Source organism: Henckelia pumila, chromosome 3, assembly GCF_033568475.1.
Source record: "Henckelia pumila isolate YLH828 chromosome 3, ASM3356847v2, whole genome shotgun sequence".
NCBI lineage: Eukaryota > Viridiplantae > Streptophyta > Magnoliopsida > Lamiales > Gesneriaceae > Henckelia > Henckelia pumila.
The window spans coordinates 13,326,354-13,350,782 of NC_133122.1; positions in this window are offsets into that span (position 1 = coordinate 13,326,354).

Below are 24,429 nucleotides of genomic sequence, written 5' to 3' on the forward strand. Positions count from 1 at the left end.
CACTCGAAGGACATCTATTGATCAAATATGTAGCTGTAGTGACAGCTTCTCCCCAGAAGGACTTTGGCAAGGATGCATTAATCAACATGCACCTCACTCTTTCCAATAGTGTCCTGTTCATCCTTTCTGCTAGGCCGTTTTGTTGTGGGGTACCAGGTAATGTTTTGTGCCTTGTGACGCCTTTACTCTTGCACAACTGATTAAACTCATCAGATAGGTATTCTAAGCCATTGTCAGTCCTCAAGTGTTTCACCCTCCACTTTGATTTGTTTTTTACTGCTTGTAACCAGTCCTTGAACTTTCTATATGCCTCATATTTTGACTTTAGTATAAATGTCCAAAGTTTTCTGGAATAATCATCAAGGATTGTCATGAAGTATCATCCTCCCCCATGAGCTTCTGTCCTTGAGGGCCCCCAAAAATCAGAATGTACATATGCTAGGGGAAGCTCAGTGGTGTGCCTTCCTTTAGGGAATGACACTATCTTGGCTTTACCTAATGCACAACTTTCACAAAGATCAAGTGCCTGAATCTTATCCCCTCCAAACAAGCCCTGTTTTGACAGTTCTTGTATGCCTTTCTCACTCACATGGCCCAACCTCAGATGACAAAGCTTAGTCATGTCTTCAGATCGAATATTTGATGGTGTGCCAACTATGGTGTCACCCTTTAGAATGTATAGGAAATTAATTTTTTCTGCCTTCATTATAACCATGGACCCTCTGGACACTCTTAGTTGCCCCTTTTCTGATTTGAAAGTGTAGCCTTTTGAATCCAAGGTACCAAGAGATATCAAGTTCCTTTTTAATTTTGTTACATATCTTACATTAGATAGCAATCTGTCCACCCCATCATACATTCTTATCCTTACTTGTCCAATGCCCTTTATTTTGCAGGCTTGATTGTTTCCAAGGAGCACCATTCCTTTTCGTATTACTCCAGGTTCTCAAACCATGACTTAATAGGACACATATGAAATGTGCAGCCTGAGTCTAATACCCACTCAGTAGTTGTGTCATGGTTTGATATCACTAGTACCTCTGCAGATTCATATCCATTAGAGGCTATAGCAGCTGTCCCGTTTTCTTTGGGTGTGTCATATTGCTTGCCCTTTCTATCAGGGCAATTTCTCTTAAAATGGCCCTCTTTATGACGTATAAAGCATTTCAGATTTCCAGCGTTCCTTCTCTGACCTCTTCCTTGGCTTCTTGACCGTGACATGAACTTTCTGCCATTAAAAACTCTTTTATCAGTTCTGCCTCGAATGTTAAGACTTTCTCCTTGAGATTCTGTGTTGGCATTTGTTTTCCTCTGAAGTTCCTTTGATTATAATGCTGACAGTACTTCCTCTAGAGTTATTGTTTGATATCTTCCATACAACAAGGCATCTCTAAAGTTTTCATATTTCCTTGGTAATGCATTCAACAATATTAACGCATTGTCTTCCTCTTCAAGTTTTATGTCAATGTTTTCCAAGTCATTAAGGATCTTTGTGTATTCATCTATCTGATCCTCCAGGGTCTTCTCATCCCTTATGACAAAAGAGTATAGCCTTTGTTTCATATACATTCGATTTGCCAACGATTTTGTCATATACAAGCTCTCGAGCTTGATCCATACTGCAGCAACAGAGCTTTCTCTACACACTTCCCTCAGTGGCTTATCACCTAGGCACAAGATTATGGCACTGTGAGCTTTTTGGAATATATCATCCTTTTCCTTAGTATCAGTAGATGACCCTTTTGACTTCTGTAGTGCATCTAACCACCCCTGCTGGATCAGAATTGCTCGCATCTTTATGCGCCAAAGGGAGAAATCATTCTTTCCTGTGAACTTCTCTATGTCGAATTTCATGGTTCGAATTCCCATTCATTTCAGGGTTCCCATAGATGGCGCCACTTGTAGTAATTAGAACAAAGAATTCCAAGATCACAGATGCAATACTTCCTTTAGCAAGAAATCACCTTAGAATTTATCAGATCTCAAGATGAACACAAGATCATACCCTGACTTTGCAAACACACACCAACCAATATGAATGTTTAAAAAAAACACACAAGGACAAAGAACATGATCATTTACGTGGTTCAGCCACTTGAATGGCCTACGTCCACGGAGGAACCCCAGAAGCACTTTATTGAATCACCACAAGAAGTTTACAATATAAATTTTCAGTAAATAAACCAAGAATACAACAAGATCGATCTTCTCTTGGATTCTATTCTTGTATGTAATCTACTGCCTTGTATTGACCCTCTCTCTGCTTTCTTCGTGAATCGTTGGATTTTGGAAGACTTGAGTCTTGGTTTCCACTCTCACTCGTGTATCACCATTCTCTGAAGTCTTTCAGCAACTTATACCCTCCTCCAAGAGCCAGTAACCCTTCCTCACTTCCTAGCATTCCATACACCAGCTGAACCAGTGAATCGGTTGCAAGCTTAACCACTGTACCTAACCTTCAACTGCATAACGGCCTGAATTTATCCAGTCCAATAATCATTGAATTGGGCCTTGACCATCTGTTTGGTTCACTAAGAATTATGAAGTCATGAAACGAAGTTGGAGACACAGTCCAAGCCCAACAAAAGCAATGGTCTGAGGTTTTTTCAATTGCAGCGTGAGTTGATTAATCATTGCCAAGTTCAAAATTCTACGAGTGTGTATTTCATGAGACTTAAATCTCTTTGGGATGAGTTGAACAATTTTTGACCTCAATGTTTTTGCCGAAATTGCTGTGAAGAGTCAAGAAATTGGATTCTTATCACCAAACAAATTATGTACTATCATTTTTAATGGGACTCAACGATTATTTCTCAAATAAGGAGTCAAATTCTGTAGTGGATCCTCTTCCCTCAATTATTAAGGTTTTCTCCTTGATTATACAAGAGGAGCGTCAAAGAGCAGTTGGTTCTCAAACTTCTTCTATTGGTTCCTCTAATGGAATGACATTTGCGGTGAAAAATGACAATAACAAAGGCGCTGCTCATAACCACAGTGTTCCTAAAAATAATTGGTTTGTTAATAAAAATCAAACTTGAGAGAGACCATTCTGCTCAGCTTGAAATTACAATGGTCACACTATTGATACATGTTAGAAATTGCATGGATATCCTCCCGGATATCAGCCGCGAGCCAGAACTCAGACCAACAATCAATCTACTGTTATTAACCAGATTTTTGAACAACAAAATATCGATTTGAAACCATATTACAGTTTCTAAAAACTGTAGGTTGAAGAATGCATTGTATTCTATTGAATGAATCAATCAAAAGATATTTGTACAAGTACATATATATACACGCGTGCTAACTAGTAAAAAAAGAACTAATTTCAGGTCGCTAATACCACACTAATATAACTTATATCCAACAATTTTCTTTGTCGCATCCACCGCCGGTAGCGTGGATTGAACGAATTTTTCCAAACTTGGATTATGGATGTTTCGCTACTTGATTTCTAATATTTTCATGTCTAAAAAATAATTCTTGTGATGTTGTTTCCATCAATTATTTGAATTTTTATATCTTTATTCTTTCATTCATTTATTGGATTACGCTGAAAATAATTCTTTGTAAGAATATAAATAATTCATTGTCTTCAATCTCCATTCTTGTCTTATTGTCTTCTATTGCTCGTAAGCGATATCGTTAGTAATCAATGTGTTATTGGATATTATCTTTTATTTTTTATTTCACGCTAAGTTGTTCAAAATCTACTATGGCAATGATTCTGTTTCTATTTTTTTTTTTTTTTTTGTTTTAACCGCCTTGTCCATCGTGAGAATAATGTATATTCTTGTTTATTTGGTGTCACTAAAAGCTTGTAGTATATTGGAGTGTTATCCTCTTTGAATAAAAAACTATTTACAGGTCTTAATTATAAAATTAATATAATTTTCAACGTTTCAATTAATAAAAACATTCGCAACATTTTCGAACAATGAAACTTTTACAGTTTTAATATTTATCACTTTTGGTAATCAATATTCTATAGTTATATTAACAATTTAAAATAATAAATTATCAATTAACTGATGTTAGTCTATAGATATAATGTTTAATATAGTTTTACCTTGCCACAATATTGATATTGAAGCTTATGCAATTATTACAACTCGGGTTTTCATCATTTTGTTGATTAATATTGAACAATTATTTCATGCTTTGTACCATGATTTGTCTTTTTTTTTCTTATGTATGCATGCTCTAAATCAATATAATTTATTTTATTTGTTAATAAGTGATATAAGTTAATCAAAATAAATAAATTATTCACTTTTATAATGTTCTAGCTTATGTGTTGATTACTTGTTTACGATTATTTATTTATGAAAAATTTATAATAATAACATATACAATGCATTTTTAAGCCTTAATTTTAAATTATTAATAAATGGTTATTCTTTTTATATGTTGGACTTTTTTTCACTTTCACAATTTTTTAACATTTATCATGCATTGTTTCTTCTCTATGAAAAATCAATATTCTCATCATCTTTAATTGAAATTCTTGTGGTGGTGGATCCAAACCAGAAGACCCACTTGACCCTGCTTGTGAACCCGTTTGTGTGAGTCTAAACTCGCCTTACCGGGGCGGGTTTAATACGGGACTGTGTTTAAACTCGATTCATTATCATCTCCTTGTTGAAGTGTTGTCGTTATTTAAATAAAGAAGATTTTTATTAACAATTGGTAATAATATATACTATTGAAAGAAAAGACTATTACATGTTTTAGTGATGAAATCAATATAATCATTTCATTACAACCAATAAAAACATTTGCAATATTTTTGAATAATGTAACCCTTGTAGTTTCAATAATTCTAGTTATCATTATTTTATATTTACAAAATAGTTTAAAATAAAACATTATCAATAACTCATGTAAGCTTATAAATATAGTGTTTAGTATAAGTTTACCTCGACACAATATTGATATTGAAATATTATGCAATTATTAGAACTCGAGTTTTCCATTTTTTTTATTAATCTTGAGCAATCGTGGTTTGCTTCGTATCATGAATTCATCTTTTTTTTAATCTCATGTATGGATACTTTGAATCAATATGATTTATTTTGTATTTGTAAATAAGTGAGATAAGTTAATAAAATCAAATTAAATATTTATTTTTTAATTTCTTTTCTTAGGTGTTGATAACAAATGTAATATAGATAATGCATTCTAAATTTTTTTGCGCAATTTTTACTTTCATATTTTGAACTTTTCTCTCTTTTGATATTTTTTTCATTTACCATCCGTTTTTTATTTAAACATGAAAGAATCAATATTTGCATCTTCTTAATATCATTTCTTGTGATGATGTCTCCATCAATCATTTACATTTTTTGTTAGATTAAGTTTCAATCAAGTGGATTCATTTGGGCCTTATTATTGAATTGGTGTGTGGGTCGAAAGCTAAGAGATGTCTCGGTGGCCAAGGGTATATCAACTAGAACTAAGGCCTATACCCACTAATTCAAGAAAGCCCATTATGAAAGAGAAATCCCTTGGAAATAACTTGAGATTTAGTTTAAATACACCGTGGAGAAGTTAGAAAGAGATAATGGAATCACATCTGAGAGACACTAAAAATACTAGTGATCAAAAAGGAAGAAAAGAAGGATTATATACTTATCAAAGAAAATGGTGATCACATTGATTAGAAAAGAATGAGAGGAATTCATACAAAAAGCTCTGTAATCTTTCTTTTTTTAGTGATCAATTGATTGTGGGATCTTCTACTGTGAACTTTGATCGAGAATTTTCCATTAATAAGAAAGTGTTTTCCCTCCCCGTGGATGTAGGCTATCTCAAGAGCAGAACCACGTATATCTGATGTATCATTTGTGATTGATTTCGATTCTTAGTAGTTGATTGTGTTGCGAGTGTTCTTGAATATTCTGGTTTATATGTGACTTGTCTTTGTGCACTCGTTACTATATTTGATTCATTGAGTTTCTCACTGAGTTGTGCATTTGATCCCAGAAGGTTCTTGAATTAGTGCGATTATCAGAAACTTGGTGAGTTAGAGTCGAATTTGGTTGAGTCTCATAACAGTGGAATCGATTGTGGAAATCATAGATACTATGGGATCAATGAAGTTCGACACTTAAAAATTTATAGGAAAGAATGATTTTGCTCTGTGGAGAATTAAGATGAGAGCTATTCTGGTACAGCAAGGATGAGTTGAGGCATTCAAGGCAAAAGAAGAAATGTCAATTTCTTTGGATGAGGAGTAGAAGGATGAAATCTTGGACAAGGCTCAGTGTGCTATTATCCTATTCTTAGGAGATAAAGAAATGAGGGAAGTGTGCCAAGAGAAATTAGTTGTTGCTATGTACTAGATAAAATTAGAAAGTATACACTTGACAAAATCACTAGCCAATTGGTTTTACTTAAAGCAGAGATTGTATTCCTTTAAGGGTCAAGATGAAAAGAACATTCAAGATCAAATTGATGAATTTATAAAAATCCTTGATGATCTGAAAAATGTGGAGGTCAAGCTTTAGGAAGAGGACGAAGTTCTTATACAGCTTAATGCTCTGCTGAAGTCATATGAGAACTTCAAAGATGGTATTCTCCATGGTAGAGAGCAAGCATTACTCTAGATGAAGTCTAGTATGCTATTCAATCTAAAGAGCTACAGAGAAATCTTCAATCCAGTGGTGAGATTTTTGGAGAAGGATTGACAACTAGGGGCAGATCAGAGAAAAGGAGCCATCATGCTAGAAGTAATAAGGCAAGGTTCAAGAGTAAAACAAAGCTTAAGTGTTTCCTATGCCATAAGGAATGACACTTTGAAAGGGATTGCCCTGAAAATAAGAAGAAAAACCTTATGACAAGAACAAAGAGAACCCTGTAGAAGCTGCAACTGTCTCAGATGTATGAACATGATGAAGCTCTGATGATGGCAGGGATTTGTATAAAGGATGAATGGATCCTAGACTCAGGATGCACCTTTCACATGTGTCAAATAAGATCTTGGTTTCAGGATCTGACAAAATAAGATCAAGGTATAGTAATGTTGGAAAATGATAAATCATGCAGCGTAAATGGAATATGAAGTATTACTTATATATGCATGATGGAGTAGAAAGAATGCTCAAAGATGTTAGGTATGTTCCTGAATTAAAAAGGAACCTAATATCACTAGGTACACTTGAGTCCAGTGGCTGCACATTCAGATGTGAAAATAGTGTGATGAGAGTTTCCAAGAGATCACAAGTGGTAATGAAAGGGAAAATATTGAACTATTTATACATCCTATAAGCAAATACAGTGATTGGAGGCACTGCACTCATACAAGTGAAACAAGATAAGTCCAAACTATGACATGAGGTTTGAAAATGTTGGACAAAGAGGGTTTGGAAGAGCTATCAAAGAAACGTCTGTTATGTGGAGATAAAGTTCAAGGGGTTGAATTGTGACTACTGTATTTTGGGAAAGGCCAAGAGATTATCTTTTGGTTCAGGACAACACTCATCAACAAACCTCTTGAATACATACATGCTGATATTTGGGGTTCATCTAAAACCCATACACATGGAGGTAGCTGGTATTTATTGTCTATTATTGATTATTATTCAAGAATGGTATGGACATATTTGTTCAAAACAAAAGATGATACCATTGAAAAATTTATGGAATGACTACAACTCATTGAAAATCAATTAGACATGAAGATGAAGTGCTAAAGGACATATAATGGACTTGAGTTCCTCGACAAAGAATTCAAGGATATTTGAAAAGAAAGAGGGATAACTAGATACTTCACAGTACCAAGGACACCACAATAGAACGGGGTAGCAGAAAGGATAAATCAAACTCTATTTGAAAGGATGAGGTGTTTAACCTTCTGGGTTTGGTAGCAGCAACTTTCCTAATAAACAGGTGTCCCTCTAATGCCTTAAATCTTAGGACACCTATGGAGTTGTGGAATGGGAAACCAACATATTATTCTAATATCAAAGTATTTGGTTTGCTTGGCTTATGCATATATAAAACAAGACAAGCTAGAACCACGAGCTTTGAAATGTATCTTCATAGGGTATCCGGAGGGAGTGAAGGGTTATAAGGTCTGGAATTTAGAGAACGCAGGTCCAAAATGCTTCAATACAAGGGATGTAACATTTGATGAGTCACAGATGACTTATAATAACAATGAGGCTGATATACAAGTTGACAGATTTGTTAATCAAAAGTTACAAGTTGAGGTGGAGTTCACTGAAGTGAGTGTAGACTGTGAATCTGAACTAAGAACAAATCAACATGAGTATCAAGCTCAGGAAAGAGACCTTTCTCTATAGACTGATACTCTTAGTAATTACAAGTTAGCACGGGATAGACAAAGGAGAGAGATAAGGCCTCCTCAAAGACATGCTGAGGCAGAGATGATCTCTTATGCTCTGAATACAACATGAAAGGTGGAGTATTCGGTGCTTACATCATATGAAGATGCAATATCTAAAAAGGAGAAAAATTAGTGGCAAGATGCCATGAAGGAGGAATTAGAAAAGAACAATATTTATGAACAGGGACGGAGCCAGAAAAATCAATTAGGGGGGGGGGGGGGGGGCGATATGAACAAACACAAATATTTCGATAAAAAAATAATTATAAGACAAAATATTACTTCAACGAAATAAAAAATGCGTCAAACAAAAAATAAATAACTTACATTAAAAAATAGAAAGTTCAATGTACAATTTGATGGAGAGTTTTTTTTTTTTTTTAAATTTAGGGATTTGGAAAAAGTTTGGAATAGATAGCTTCCCACCTGTTTTCTTCTTTTTTTTATCTATTTTTCTTCTCATGTTTTTAGTTAATTTTTATTTCTTTCAACTTTTTTAATCTTTATTTAAGAAATAATATTTTAATTTTAAAAGAAAAAATAACAACATCTTGCGACTAAGCACATCAGCAACTGGATTTGAAGAACCTGGATGGTAACTGATCTCACAATCATAATCTTTCAATAGATCTAAACATCGTCGTTGTCGCATATTCATCTCAGCCTGAGTGAATAAATACTTCAAACTCTTATCATCAGTGAAGATATCAAAGCTCTCACCGTACAAATAGTGACGTCATATCTTAAGAGCAAAAACGATGGCTGAAAGCTCTAGATCGTGTACGGGATAATTTTCCTCGTGATTCTTTAACTGTCTGAAAGCATAAAGAATCACGTGGCCGTTTTGAGTCAACACGCACCCCAAGCCCTGAAGAGAAATATCATGTAGACTACAAAACCACCTGATCTAGACAGCAAAGAGAGCACTAGAGCTGTCATCAAATGACGTCTCAACTCACGAAAACTGTCTTCACACTTATCAGACCATACGAAAGAAACGTACTTCTTCATCAACTGAGTCAAAGGCTTAGCTATCTGAGAGAAATTCTCTACAAAACGCCGATAGCAACCTGCCAAGCCAAGGAAACTACGGATCTCAAAAGTTGTAGTTAGACGTGACCAATTAAAAATAGCCTTCGTCTTGCTGGAATCAACTGATACGCCCTCCCGAGAGATCACATGGCCAAGAAACACGAATCGGTCAATCCAAAAATCGCATTGCTCAAGTTTGCATACAATTGTCGCTCTCTCAAGGCCTGGAGGACAGTATAGAGGTAGAAGGCATGCTCATCCATGCTTCGAGAGTACATAAGAATGTTGTCAATGAACACCACCACGAACTTATCCAAATATTAGCAAAATACTCTGTTCATCAAATCCATGAAGACAACAGGAGCATATGTCACAAAAGGCATCACTAAAAATTCATAGTGATCATACTGAGTACAAAAGAATGTCTTGGAGATATCCTCCTCTTTAACCCACAACTGATGGTAACCGGACCGCAAATAAATCTTCAAATAAACTGAAGTACCCTGAAGCTAATCAAACATATCATCAATCCGCTGAAGAGGATACTTATTCTTCATGTTCACTTGATTGAGTTGTCGATAGTCTATACACAGACACATCGATCCATCCTTATTCTTGACAAACAATATTGGGGCTCCCCACAGTGAAACACTGGGTCGGATATAGCCTATATCAAGAAGATCCTGCAATTTCTTCTGCAATTCCTGTATCTCTAAGGGTGCCACTCAATAAGGAGTTCTAGAAATCGGCGCAGTCCCTAGCAATAGCTCGATGACAAACTTGATCTCTAGCATATGTGGTAAACCTGGAATCTCCTCTAGAAATACATCGGGAAAGTCACGAGCCATTGGTATCTCTTGGATATCTGGTCCCTCCACGGATTCATCAATGGCATAGATAAAGTAGCCCTCCCCGCCAGACTCTAAAGCACGTCGGGCCTTCAAAGCCGAAACCATTGGCATCGAGGGTCGCGCTTCCTCACCATAGAAAAACCATGCCTCGCAATCCTTCGGACAAAACTACACGAATCTATGATAGCAATCCACTATCTCTTTGTAGGTGGACAAGAGATCTATACCAATTATGCAATCGAAATCATCCATGGATCAGATCATCTGGTTAGCACTCAATCGAAATCGCCTTTGCCTGCTCCTGGTTCAGTGCATAGACCTGCCCATGAACACGTGGTCGTAGAGAAGAGGGACCACGGGAAGAAGTCTGAGAGTGATGCCTCTGAGACTGCTGCGGCTGCTGCCGCTATTGCGGTGAAAACTGCTGCTGATATGACGGCTGTTGATAATGTGGCTGCTGCTACTGGATAGATGCCTGGGACCCATCGAAACCACTCGCCATCCCCATCAGCATCATACAATCCCTCTTCAAATGGCCCTCCTGCTTGCAACGATAACAAGAACACACTACTCCACGGGGTGTCTACGTCTGCACTAGTGGAATCTGATCTGTTTTTGGCTACCAAAGTGATGAACTCCGCCGAATCCGGATGAAGAAAAAGAAGTGGCACCATGCTTCTTGAAATACTGGGGTCTCGGTCCCAAAGAACTCGTCGGCCTGGAAGAAGAAGAAACTAGACTCATGTTCCACCGAATGCTATCCTTAGCCTGGTGACAACGGTCCACCAAGCCCTCGTAGGTCATATCACTGCCCACGGCAACCATATGATGAATCTCAGGGTTTAGACCCCAAAGAAAGTGATCGTACTTCACCGCAGAACTATCAACAATGTGTGGACAGTAGGGTAGAAGATCAAAAAACTTCTGTTGGTACTCCTCGATCGACATCATCCCCTGTCGCAGTCCTAGCAACTCAATGACTTTCGTCTGACAAAGAGCTGGAGGAAAATATAGTTTTCTGTTAGACCCCAAGTAGTTGCTCCCCTCGCCGCTAAGAAAGGTGCTTAAGTAGACATTCACCACTTCCTCACTCGCCCCTCAAGCATAAAACCAAGAATCTCAATATTCTTCTCATCGGTGCAACGGAACTCTAAAGAACGCTGCTCTATCCTCTCAAGCCAATCCTCTGCAACCTCTGGAGTATCTCCTCCTGTCAAAGGCTTAGGGCTCACTTTCATAAACCTATGCATGCTGACCCATCTCCGGTCCTCACGCTGACCCCGTCGATGCCTACAAACGTCACGACCATCAACCCATCGACCACCAACTCCACTGTCGTAGCTCTTGTCATATTATGTCATCTGCCAAACAACAATAGATACTGATCTAATCCGCATACTAGATTCCCAAGTGCAATGCACTCTGATAACAATAAGTGTAGTGACCCAACCCGGATCCACTACTCAATCAGAGTAATTAGCGCATGCATAAAATAATTAACTGAAGCGCGAAAGCGGATAAATAACATACAACAAATCTAATCGGCAGAATACAACCGACGGTAGAAAATGTATAAATACTTCTTATACAACCATATCGAAAGTTCATAATATCAATCCCTACCACTAAATTCTCCTCTAGCAGAATCCTCAGTCTTGCTGCGAGCCGCCGGGACCCTCCAGCCTCAAACCTGCCCAGCCCGCCAGGTACACCAAAATACCCAAAAATGGGGGGCGTGAGCGGCTACGCTCAATACATAAGCAATGATATACAAGAAAAATGCACACGTAAGTGACTTTAAATCAAGGTAAAACCATCTGCTCAGGGCGCCATGAATATACATTACCGGCTAGAGAGCGACTCCGCGGGGTACTTGTATATTCTATATCATGGCTGAGCCTCCCCAACCTGACCCAAATTTAAAATAGGATACAAGTCCAATATGAAAACTGCCACTACCTGACTCAAGTCCAAAATGAGATGCATGCTCCCTATGAAGACTGTCAATGACACACATCTCTCGGGATGCGGTCCAGTAAAAAACCATGCATGTGCTAAGGCAGCAAAACATGATAAAACATGGTCAAACATATAGCACATACTCATGCAACATACAAGTGTATATATCATGCCGGCTATCTCGGTTCGTACTTATGTACCTCTAATACTGCTGGTCAACACCTAGCTCCGCTGGTCTAGATTCCAAACCTACTAGTCCAGACTACAGGGTCTACAATGCAATTACTCATGCATCACTAAATAAAGTCTAAAATCCTTAACTAAGCTATTCTATGCTTCTAATTATTTTTGGAAAGTCAAAGTTATACCTGAGTCTGTCATCAGCCCTTTGCTGTCGCTTGCCTTAAAACTAGGCCACAGCTACGCTACGACGCCTGAACCTCTATGACACTTCTAGATTCCCAATAAGACGCCTAGAATTCCCTAGATCTAAGCTAAAAGGCTATAGAAACAAGAGAATAGAGTAATTTGGTGCACTCAAAATGAGGCCTCGGCTCGCCTATTTATAGACAAAGTTCAGACCGTCCAATCCACGATCGGAGCCTCCGAAGTCGTTCGAAGCGTCCGAACCCGAGATCGGACCGTCCAAAGTCCCATCTACACGTCAGACATGACTTCATCTTGCTGAGGTAGATGATGATGACAACCCTATCCTTGATCGGACCATCCGATCCTGCCGTAGGACCGTCCGATCATGATCGGAGCATCCGATCCTTTCTTCGGATCGTCCGATCTGTCCTGGCCTAATTCGCTTATATAATTAATTCCTTAATTACCTTATTAGTTACGGGTTACTACAGATTGAATCTAAGTCGATCACACAGAGACTATTGTTTAATTACTAAGATATAAATTATTTAATTTAATCTAGGAAAATCAAAATGAGGGATTTTTATGAATTATTTAACTAATTAAAATAATAAAATTATTCTAAAGAAAATATTTTAATTAAATTTAAGATCAAAATAAATTCGAGATGGATTCAAATTTCAGGAAAATGATCAGGAATACACACAATGGTACCTCAATTATTGTCATGTATTGGATTTAATCAAGCAAGAATTACCTTAGTTCACGATGAAATTCCCTATCATAATTATTAATATATTTCTAGAATTAACAATCCTATTTTTATTTGTCAGCCCAATTATTTCAAATTGTAAACATAAAGACATTTTCAACCATGGAATTTCAAATTTTGCCTAAAATCGCACGCTGAAACCGAATACTATTTTTAGTCGGTTTAACCATGTGTTGATTAATATTTTTGAAGATAATTTCAATCTCTTCTTTTTCAAGTCAAGATCAAACAACAAACATGCGATTAATTAGACATATTAAAATCAAGAAACCTGTGTAAATACTAATAAATAAACATAAAATATGTCAAAACATCAGTCAATCCAAAACATGAACAAAAATCAATAATCTGGCCCTATTGTGGTCCCGATAAAAAATAGACTACTCCATAATTTCAAAACTAGACAAAATCCTAATGTTTTAATTCATCATAAATAAATTAGAAAAATACGAATAAATAAATTCTCAACGATGGTGCGTGAGTCTTGCTTGTGTTCTTCACTTCTTCTCCTCCAAGCTCTCTAGCCATCGTTGCGAATTTGGCAAAAGTCCTTTTCAAATTGGGTCTTTTTTCCTACATATTCTCCTTCCAAAAAGCCTTATTTTTTCCCAAAATCAGTGTTCAATATTTCCCAAAATAATAGAGTTTTGAAATTTCCAAATTCTGCACGATATTATTTTTGAGGCTCTGCGACATGCACGTACCCTATGCACTCCGTACATACCTTCGGACAATTTAGAATTCCTGAACAACAAAGTGAACTGAACTTGGACAAAGGTCCGGGTCCACCTCCGGGTGGTCTCTGCCTCAATTTTTGACGAAACATATGGACGGACCTTCCTCCAAAATATGTACGGGGTCCGTGCATTAAACTAGAGTGAATATCTCTTTTGCACAAAATGCACGGACCTTCTTCCAAAATGTGCATAGCATGCATTAAACTTCATAAATTTTCTTTTTCTCTTCTTATGGTTTTCCTCGACTCCCAGCCAAGCTCCAGCTTGACATCACAACGTATGACTTTTCTTCAATATTCAAGCCTTCTCAAATTTCATTCAAACCTACAAACACAAAAAATATGACAATTTATGAGTAAAACTATGAATAAAAACACTAGATAAGCACGAATACAAAAAACAGAGTTCCAAATAGACTATAGAATTCATGCTTATCAAACCCCCCCACACTTAGATTTTGTTGTCCTCGAACGAATAAAAAAAATTACAAATGAAAAATATCAATGATTTACAACACGGAGTGGCACAATCAAAATCTTTCAATCTACCAAATCTCGTCACACCCAGTCAAAGGCTCATACTTCGAAAATCACAAGCTTCGCTTTCATTACAATTCAAAACTCGAACACTACCCAGAAAATATCAACAAAATGAGACGTGTGTAGTGTGAGTATCAGAACTTATACTCCTCAAAAGTTATTCGGTTCAAGGATTCCTCATTTTTATTTATCATTTTTTTCGAAGCCCCATATGCTTGTCTTCCATATCCCTCTCTACTAAATGTTGAATTATTATGACTCGGTTAATAGGTCTTTCAAGCTTATAACGTTAGGCGACGGCTCACAGTTACAATAAAAGTTAAGAAATCAAAAGTGAGAGAAAATAAACAAGTTCTTCATTTAGCGCAAATAAATAGCTCTAATTCCCATCGATTACTGAATTTCATCACAATCTTTTCAATCATCAATATAACCCCTTTTACTTTCATTTCCATCTCTATTCTTTTCCAATACCCTCTGATTTATTTTGGGTATTTTTTCACGCCATGTTCTCTGTCACAGAGCAATGCTCCTTAAAATTTTCATAGGTTTTAGGGAGTGCATTCAGAAGTATCAAAGCCCGGTCTTAATCCTCAAGCTTTACTTCAATATTCTCCAAGTCATTCAATATCTTGATGAATTCTTCAATCTGGTATTCAAGGTTCTTATCATCCTTTATCACAAAGGAATACAACTTCAGTTTTAAGTACAGATGGTTAGCCAGGGATTTCTTCATGTATTAATTCTCAAGTTTAAGCCACACAACAGCTGCGGAATCTTCTCTGGACACCTCTCAAAGAGGTTTATCAACCAGACAGTGAATAATCGCACTGAGTGCTTTCTCGAGTAATTCATACTTGTTCTTGATATCATCAGACATATCCTCCTTCTTCTTGAAGGCTTCCACTAATCCTTGTTGTGTCAGGATCGTTTGCATCTTAATTATCCAGAGAGAGAAATCTTTATTGCCACTAAAATTCTCGATATCAAATTTTATTGATCCCGATCGCAATACCGAAACTCAAAGAATTGACGGGGGACCTGCACAAGCGGTGGAGACCATCTTTGCTTAGTTTTCCACGGACGACGCCAATTGTTAGTAATCAATCAGAAAAACTTGATATTCCGAGAATTCACCATACAAACACACACAATAACTCAAGAGCACATTCCCAAAGAATATATAAAAACAAAACACACGCAGATCAAACACCAACTCACACAAAAGCGATTAAACAACACAAGTATTTACGTGGTTAGACAAGATATTTTCCTACGTCCATGAGAGAGCAACACCACACTTTTATTAATTACGAACAGAACAAATCCAAGCTCAAAACCAGAGCTTATTATAGAACCAGACCATAAAACTCTAACGCTAGATACAGATCCAATTCAAGCTTTTTATCCTTGAATTCTTCCCGTCACAATCTGTGCTCCAGTTCTCTCCTTTGAATTCTCTCTTCTTTTCTCTCTCAAATATTTTTTGGAGGTTGAGAATTTGATTTTCTGTTATGTTCATTATCGTATCTTCGATCTATTTATATGGGAAGAAAAACACCGACATTCAACTTGGGCTATTAGGTCAACAATTTACTAAGGCTCAATTTCAAAGTCAACATTACCCAACTCGATAAGTCCTTTATGGCTTGAAGAAATCGATATGTCCTTATGTTTGATCTACTTTCTCGCACCAAGATCCAACTCCACGAAAAATCGATCTGCTCTCAGAACTCATCTGGCCATCAACTTCGATTTGATATCAATACTTGATCTGATCATGAACTCATCTAATCATTGCACTTTGATCTGATATCTATTCCCATTCAATCTACCGAAAAATCTGATCTCTATTCCCATTCAATCTAACGGACGCACACTTCAACAAAATATTAATATCACAATTATCCAAAAAATTCTATTATTATTATTATTATTATTATTATTATTATTATTATTATTATTATTATTCACCACAAAGTATCAACATTGTCATCGAAGTTTTTGGTTTCAGTAGGAGTGTTTAGTTCGACTTATTAAAAAAACAAATAGGGTCAAGGTGGTGATAGTAAATATTTATAAAAAAAAAGAGTATTATTTACACTTCATAAAATTATAATAATACTCCATCTTATTTAATTAGTTATTAGACAATGTCATCTTTTTACTATATTTCGTTACATAAAAAAATTAGTTTTATATTTAAAAAATTCAAATACAATACATCTATAGGTCAATAATTAAATTTTTATTAAAAAAATTTAATAGTTTTTTAAAAATATAACAAAATTTAGTATATAAAAAATAAAAATGACATAATTTAATATAATTTATATTTTATCCCATGGATATAATTAATGAGGCTACGCAACGAGATTGGTCCTGACGGAATCGACGACTAACATTGTGTGCTCTTCCGTCCTCTTTGCTTCATGCTTCCAATCTGTCTTAGGCAAACTATAAAGCATCATCAATGTACTTGTGTCTTGAGCTGCCACCAGCCCCAGCCCTGCAAACCCTATCTTCACTTTGAATGCAAACATCACCATATTGACCGAAGATCCAAACTCAGGCCGAATGCCAAGAGACCATATTCTGTACGAACCTCTGGTAATAACCTACCAAACCCAAGGAACTCCGAATTCTAGATCACATACTTTTGATGGGTCTATTTTAATTCCCTTCTTAGACAATATGTGCCCAAAAATGCAATATCTTGTAACCAAAAGTCACATTTATTGAACTTAACATACAAGAGTTTTTTTTTCAAGTTTTTCAAAACTGTAGCCAAGTGTTGTAATTTCTATTCTAGGCTACGAGAGTAGACCAATATGTCATCAATGAATAAAATGACAAATTAGTTTTGAAACGACTAAAAAAACTCAATTCATCAAGTCCATGAAAGCTACTGGAACGTTGATCAGTCCAAACGGCATGAAAAGGAAATCATAGTGGCCATAGCGAGTCCTACAAGCTGACTTTTGGACATCCACATGTTTCACCTTCAACTGGTGATAAACCGACTTGAAATTGATCTTTGAAAACACTACTACCCCTTTCAATTGATCAAAAAAGTTGTCTATTCTTGAAATATGGTAATTATTCTTCACTGCAACCCGGTTCAGCTCGCGATAATCTATACAAAACCTCTTATATCTGTCTTTCTTGCGAACAAACACTACCAATTTTTTCCATTGAGGCATTCTCGGTCTGATAAACCCTTATTGAGTAGCTCATGTGTAGTAGCCCAGTTCCAATTTACAAGATTAAATGTTTAATTATGTTTAGATCTAATAAATATTTTATTAACAAGAGCACAAGTCAAGAACACATGGCATGAGAATGAGTAAGGGTTGATGGATTTGACCATGGCTCGGGTCGGTCATGAGTAGCTCGGGTCGGTCATGGTTGATCAACAAGGGCTCGGGTATGGAGCTTGGCTTGAGCTCGGGTCTTTCGTTTGGGGGCTCGGGCATGGAGCTAGGGCTCGGGCATGTGTTTGTGCTTGGCTCGGGTCGGGGCTTAGGGTGCTCAAGAAAGTGATGTGCAAAGCCAAGGTAGTGTTCGGTCATGGGAAGAACACATGGTATTCAGGTCGGGAATGAACACGTGGCTGGAGCTATAGCACGATTAGTGTCCTGTCAGGTGTCATGCACTCGGTTGACACCTGTCCCGACTCATCCTCTATAAATAGAAGTCGAGGGTTCGGTCTTTTTACACCATTTCATCTCACTTCTTAGTTCTACTCGGACCAAGGAGTAGCTCGGGAGCTCGGGAAAGAGTAGCTCGGGAGTTCGGGAATGAGTAGCTCGGGGCTTGACCAGGTGCAGCTCAGGTCGGGCTTGACAAGGAGCAGTTCAGGTCGGGCTTGACCAGGAGCAGTTCAGGTCGGGCTTGAAGGGAGAGGCCAGGTCGGGTCAGTTTTGAGACCAGGTCGGGTCGGGGCTTGGACCTAAGGCAGCTAGGGGTTGTCTTCTTCCAGCTTAGTTTAGACTTCGGTGTGAGGTACGAAAGTACTGTTCGAGATATCCTGACTGAGTATGCATGTATTATGTGACTGCATGATTTATATGTCATTGATTTTTGCTGCATACATTTGCATATTGAGCTATCTCATTCGAGATGTCTATATTATGGTTTTACCCTATCCTGTTAGTGGTTGGACTTCCATCGATTTGGGTCCAGCATATCCACTGGTATTTTGGTATGGGAGCCACCTCCTGAAGCGATGGCACAGCGTGCTACATACCAGGGCCCGGTCTGTCTTTGTTATCTGATCCTTGACCTCGAGTTTATAGGGAGTTCACTTTGCATGCATGTATACTCATACTCTCGTGCTGAGCGTTTTATGCTCACGTCTCGTACTCTGTGTTTCTGGACACCCTATTCCTTGAGGCAGGTTTGCGATTGGACGAGGCGGGTGGATCCAAGAGGGGCTAGGCAGTGGTTATGTAACGCCCCGTTTTTATCTTAAATGAGTTTATTTGAGTTAATCGGAGATTGCAGAGTTCACGAGCCGACTTGATTTTGATCAGGGTCCTTTTTGCAAATTTTGGAAATTTCAGGGACTAAAATGCAATTATCGGTTTTTATAGATATTTATAAGGCTTTTGGACCCATTATCTTCTCCATAACCTCCATTGCATCGCCTCCCTCCATTGAAGCCGATTCATTGAGCTTCCAAGCTTTGTGATTTCATTCCGAGCTCGATCCGACCGTTGGAATTTATTTCTGAAGGCAGATTATCGATCACTGCAACGAGAGCTCCGTTATACCGTAAGTATTTCTCCGATCGGATATGTTTTGTTTTTCGGATGTTGTTAGAATCGATCTAGATTCTAGTATGTTGTTCTTGGCAGAGTTTTGATCTTTTATTATCTGTCGGTTTTGAATTAGAGCGACGTTCGGATTTGTTGTGATTTTTGGAAGCCATTTTCGAAAATAATGATTTTGAGATTTGTTGGGATTGCCTTGTTGTTGTTGTATTAGCATTGAATTGAGTTGATATCGGTAATGAACTACTGTCTGCGTTTCCGGTTTGTTCAGTTTTTAGCCATTATGTCTTCGGTTTGAGTAGTGGGATTTCGAACCGTTTTGAGTTGTTGAACTTGGCTTGTAAGTTGATCATGGTTATTGATCTTTGATTTGTATCTGAACAGATTCGTTTGGAGTTTGTCAAGCCCAGGGTTAACAGCATTTGTTCGTTTCAGAGATTTGGACGAAGAACGGTATAGATAATTACCTTGAGCCTTGTTGTTGTTTAGATTGGTTAGACTTTGATACAATCTTTTGTTGTAGCTTCCCAGAAGTTGGAACTACTGCCTTGAAAGGTAAAAGCAGTCATCGTAGCGGGATAGCATACTCGAGACGGCTTAGTTCTTGAGTTTTCCCTTTTTAAATCACATACTTGTTTGTACACTTGTTCTAGCATGAAGAACTCGTGTCTTGTTGATTTCTTGGACTTTTGATTATGTGGCTTGTGTTATGTTTCTGTTATGCATTCATCTTGAGCCAATCTTTCTTTCAGCGGGCAGAACCGCCCTTTTTGGTTAGACGTTTGGGAACTATGATTGAGTGGCTTGGGTCGTAGTCGTTTCGCCTGGTGCTAGCATACTCATTATAGTTGCTCAAAGTCTAGAGGAGTGGGATACGTGGCACCACCTCGATTGGAAGAGTCGGTGAGTCGTTACGTGATCTCATCCTCGGGATCCCAAAAGCACAGCAGCAATCCCTCGTTTGTCAGATTTGATATCCCGGTAAAGACATGCATCTCATTACGTTGTTATGGATTTCGTCGTTGTCTTGAAAGCATGATTATTGTTGTATTACTTGTTATGTTGCTTTTACTGGAATTATCATTCTCACCGGTTATCCGGCTGTTGCTTTGTTTTGTATGTGTACTTGGCAACAGGTGGGGCAGGATCAAGTCAGAAGAGGCATGGTTAGCTTTGAGGGAATGATGTAGAAGTGAAACTCGGTTTAGAAGTCTTGTTAGCATGACAATCTAGTTTATGTTTTGAAGCATGTTAAGAACTTGAACTTGGATTGGAAGTGGATAGCTAGCATCGATGCGTGTGCTTCACTTTTATGTATTTAAATGCTATGTTGTTGGATATATATTAGTTGGATCATGTTAGAGTTCTTTTGGTTATGTTATTGCACTTTTGGAGGCTTGTTTTGAGCCAATTCAGCAGGCCATGCGCGCCCGCGCCTCGGATGGCGCGCCCGTGCGTCCCGCACTTCGTTTCGGAAGTTTTGGGCAGAGCTTCAGGCGCGCCCGCGCGAGGGCTTGGGCAGGACGCCATGTGCGCCCGCGCCTCAAGCGGCGCGCCCGCGCGCCCTTTTAAAAAAAAATGCTCTTGGCTTTAAATTGCTTATGAAAGAGTGGGTGCCCGGTGAGCCAACTTGTGGCTAAGGGCTTTTATGACTCTATCTATAAACAATCTTTTGTTTAATATAATTTACACTTTTATAATGGCGTTTACTTTATCTTTTATCATATTATTATGTTGTGACATACTATAAGATGTTTAGATGAAGACCTTGAATATACTATAGTGTATGTAAGATGTGGTGGCACATGGGGATGGCTATCATGAAACACATCTTATAGTCACTGTATATTCTAAACAGTTCCTAGTCGATTGAGCCGTCCGTTAATAAGGATAAGGATCGCTCGAGATTGAGACTAGCATTTGCGATGCCGAGTACCACGTTTCATTGGTATGGAACATAGAGATGTTCAAAGCATGCAAATGGATATTCATACGATGAATGATCGAACTACCCTATCCGGACTTTCCATGTGGTTATCACTTATCGAGTGGATAAAGTCCGCGGTTTTGGTTGTACACCATTAGTCCTTACTACTTGAAACATCATTGAGACTCTATATGCTAGTACTGTACTTTGACTCGTTTACCGACTCTATTGGGGTCCTCAGGTGTCGGGATTGGGTACAGTTACGACACATATAGGAGTCGATGCTTTGTTGTCAAGGATTCACCACATACTTGCTAGTGTGGATATCCTATGCAATCTGAGGAGATATTAGTGTGACGAATCTCTGGCCAGAGTACATGATATGTTTTAAGAAATGGTTTCTTAGTAGCACATGCGATGTCACTATTTGATCTTCAAGATGCATTGCATAGTTATCGAATCTCGAACGACTCTCGATTTACCAATGGTTGTTGATTCGATCGGGATATATGGATGAAGGGACCGTACTGTACGCTAACCAAAATCTATTGGTTCTTGCAGGCACTATCAGTGATACCTAGGGAATCATTGGGCGATGTTGCTAGGCGCTCTTACCATGATTCGATGGGCAAGCCGGAAATTGTTGTTCCGAGTCACAAGGAGTTGTGAGCCCACGGCTAGCTGTATCCCTGAACCATTGAGGGTCACACAAGTAATGGATTTTTAATCCCCGTTGAGATAGTTAAATTTAAAGAGTTAAATTTAATGAATAAAGAAGTGGGACTTCTTATATCAGAGTAGAAGAGTAAGATTTCCTAAAATGACATAGGGATGGGCATTTTTGGAAATCACTGAATTCGGATTCAGAAAATTTATCTTGACTTTAAAGGTGAAGAAATGGTTTCTGTGCACATTGGTGAAATCGGTTTATCAATCGGAGTCATGATGAATTTTATATTAATTTCTGAACATGCGGGCTTTGCTTGTCAGGCTTGAACTTATGACTAATGGGCCCTAAGCTGTTAGCAGCCCACATTATAAATAAGTTATTGCAGTACAGAAATTACACAACAGAGGTCATAATTTTCGAACACTAGGGTTTTGAGACCTAGAGTGGCCGCCCCCCTCTGTGTTTTCTCTCTGAAATCCAGTCTGTGAATTTCGAATTTGCAGTCTGGTTTAACGGATCAAATTCGTTAATTCTCTTCGTAGAAACTTCTAATAGATTTTCTAGTGCAATCTATCAGAGGGATTAAACTTCTGTTCGTGGACCTGATTGAAGAATTGTTCGTCCATTAGTTCCTGGGATATACAACAAGAGCAGAGTTATCTGTTGGTGTCCATAATCTCGTTTCGAGATTCAAGGTGAAAATTTAATTGTTATTTAATTTTTACACGCACAATTTAATCGTAAAGTTTTGATACCCATGATTTGGAATCGTTCCATATAAAAATTTAAAACTTCCGCTGCACCGGGTATCAATTCTGATTGATCTGAACACCGTTTTCCAACAGCTTACTTATTGAATTACTCCTTTAATTGTTGTTTAGAACCGAGGTCTCAAAGGTTAGCCAGCTGGAGCTTCGTCTAGGTTTTTATTTCTGTTGTATTAGGTTGATACAACGTTCGATTTGGTTGTATAACTATTTGAGTATTTACAGATTCCTTGCCTTGGGATTGTAGTATTTGTATGGTTTCCGCAGCTTATTTCTGATTTCTATTTAATTAAGTTAATTGCATGCCTAAGTTTTGTTTAGTAGGTGATCCAGGTAAGGGTCACTATATCATGCAACTGGTCTTTCAACTTTTTCATTTCAAAATGTGCTAATGTGGGGACCTCGGGTTGCTAATCTTTTCTTAGAGAAAATTAACAATTAAACATAATTGAATCAATATAATAAAAGAAATAATAAAAGATTGAATTTTTTTTATGTTTTAATGGGGTGCGCTCGAGCGGTTAAATACTACCGCTCAGGCGCTGCTCAAAATAATCCGGGTAGAACTTAGGCACAGGGTTGCGCTCAAACTGCAATTTCTGACAGCCCGTGCGTGCCCCGTTCCAGTTCCTAACCTTGAAAATATTCAGTTTGTTTTCCAGAACTTTCAAGCACTAGATCTCGTGCGGTTTGATCAAACATAATGCTAAAAGTTGCACCAATATATATATTAAGTGACAAGCATAAATACATGTATTCCTTACATCATCTAGTAGTCCAAATACATGAAAAGGATAGAGCATACAAAGTGTTCAATATGTATTCTCAAACATAAACATTAACTCTTGAATTCTAACATGTTTGATCAACATCTATAGAACAAGACATCTGCTATACCTGATTCACCACTTCTAATCTTTCAATCTTGAGCTATCCAAGCCAATCTAACTAGCTCATGCTCCAACCTGATGCAATGGATACATACAAACAAAGCAACAACTGGATAACTCCGGTGAGAATAAATCTCAGTATGAACGACATGCATATACATCGTTTAAGAATATTAAATCTATATCCCATAATAATCTTAAATAAAAAACATGTAAAAACATGTAAATCATGGAAGCATGTTTGATACTTAATTCTTAAAGAATCACTGTGAAAGAGTGGGTGTCCGGTTAGCCAATTTGTGGCTAAGGGCTTTTATGACTCTATGTATAAACAATCTTTGTTTAATATAATTTACATTCATTAATGGCATTTTCTTTGTCTTTCTTCATATTGTTATATTGTGATATACTATTGTTGTTTTAATAAAGACCTTGAATATGAAATACATCTTATAGTCACTGTATATTCTAAACAGTTCCTAGTCAATTGAGCCGTCTGTAAATAAGGATAAGGATCGCTTGAGATTGAGACTAGCATTTGTGATGCCAAGTACCACGTTTCATTGGTAATGGACATGAAGATGTTCAAAGCATGCAAATGGATATTCATATGATGAATGATCGAACTACCCTATTCGGACTTTCCAAGTGGTTATTATTATTTGAGTGGATAAGTCCGCGGTTTTGGTTGTACACCATTAGTCCTTACTACTTGAAACATCATTGAGACTCTATATGCTAGTACTGTACTTTGACTCGTTTACCGACTCTATTGGGGTAATCAGGTG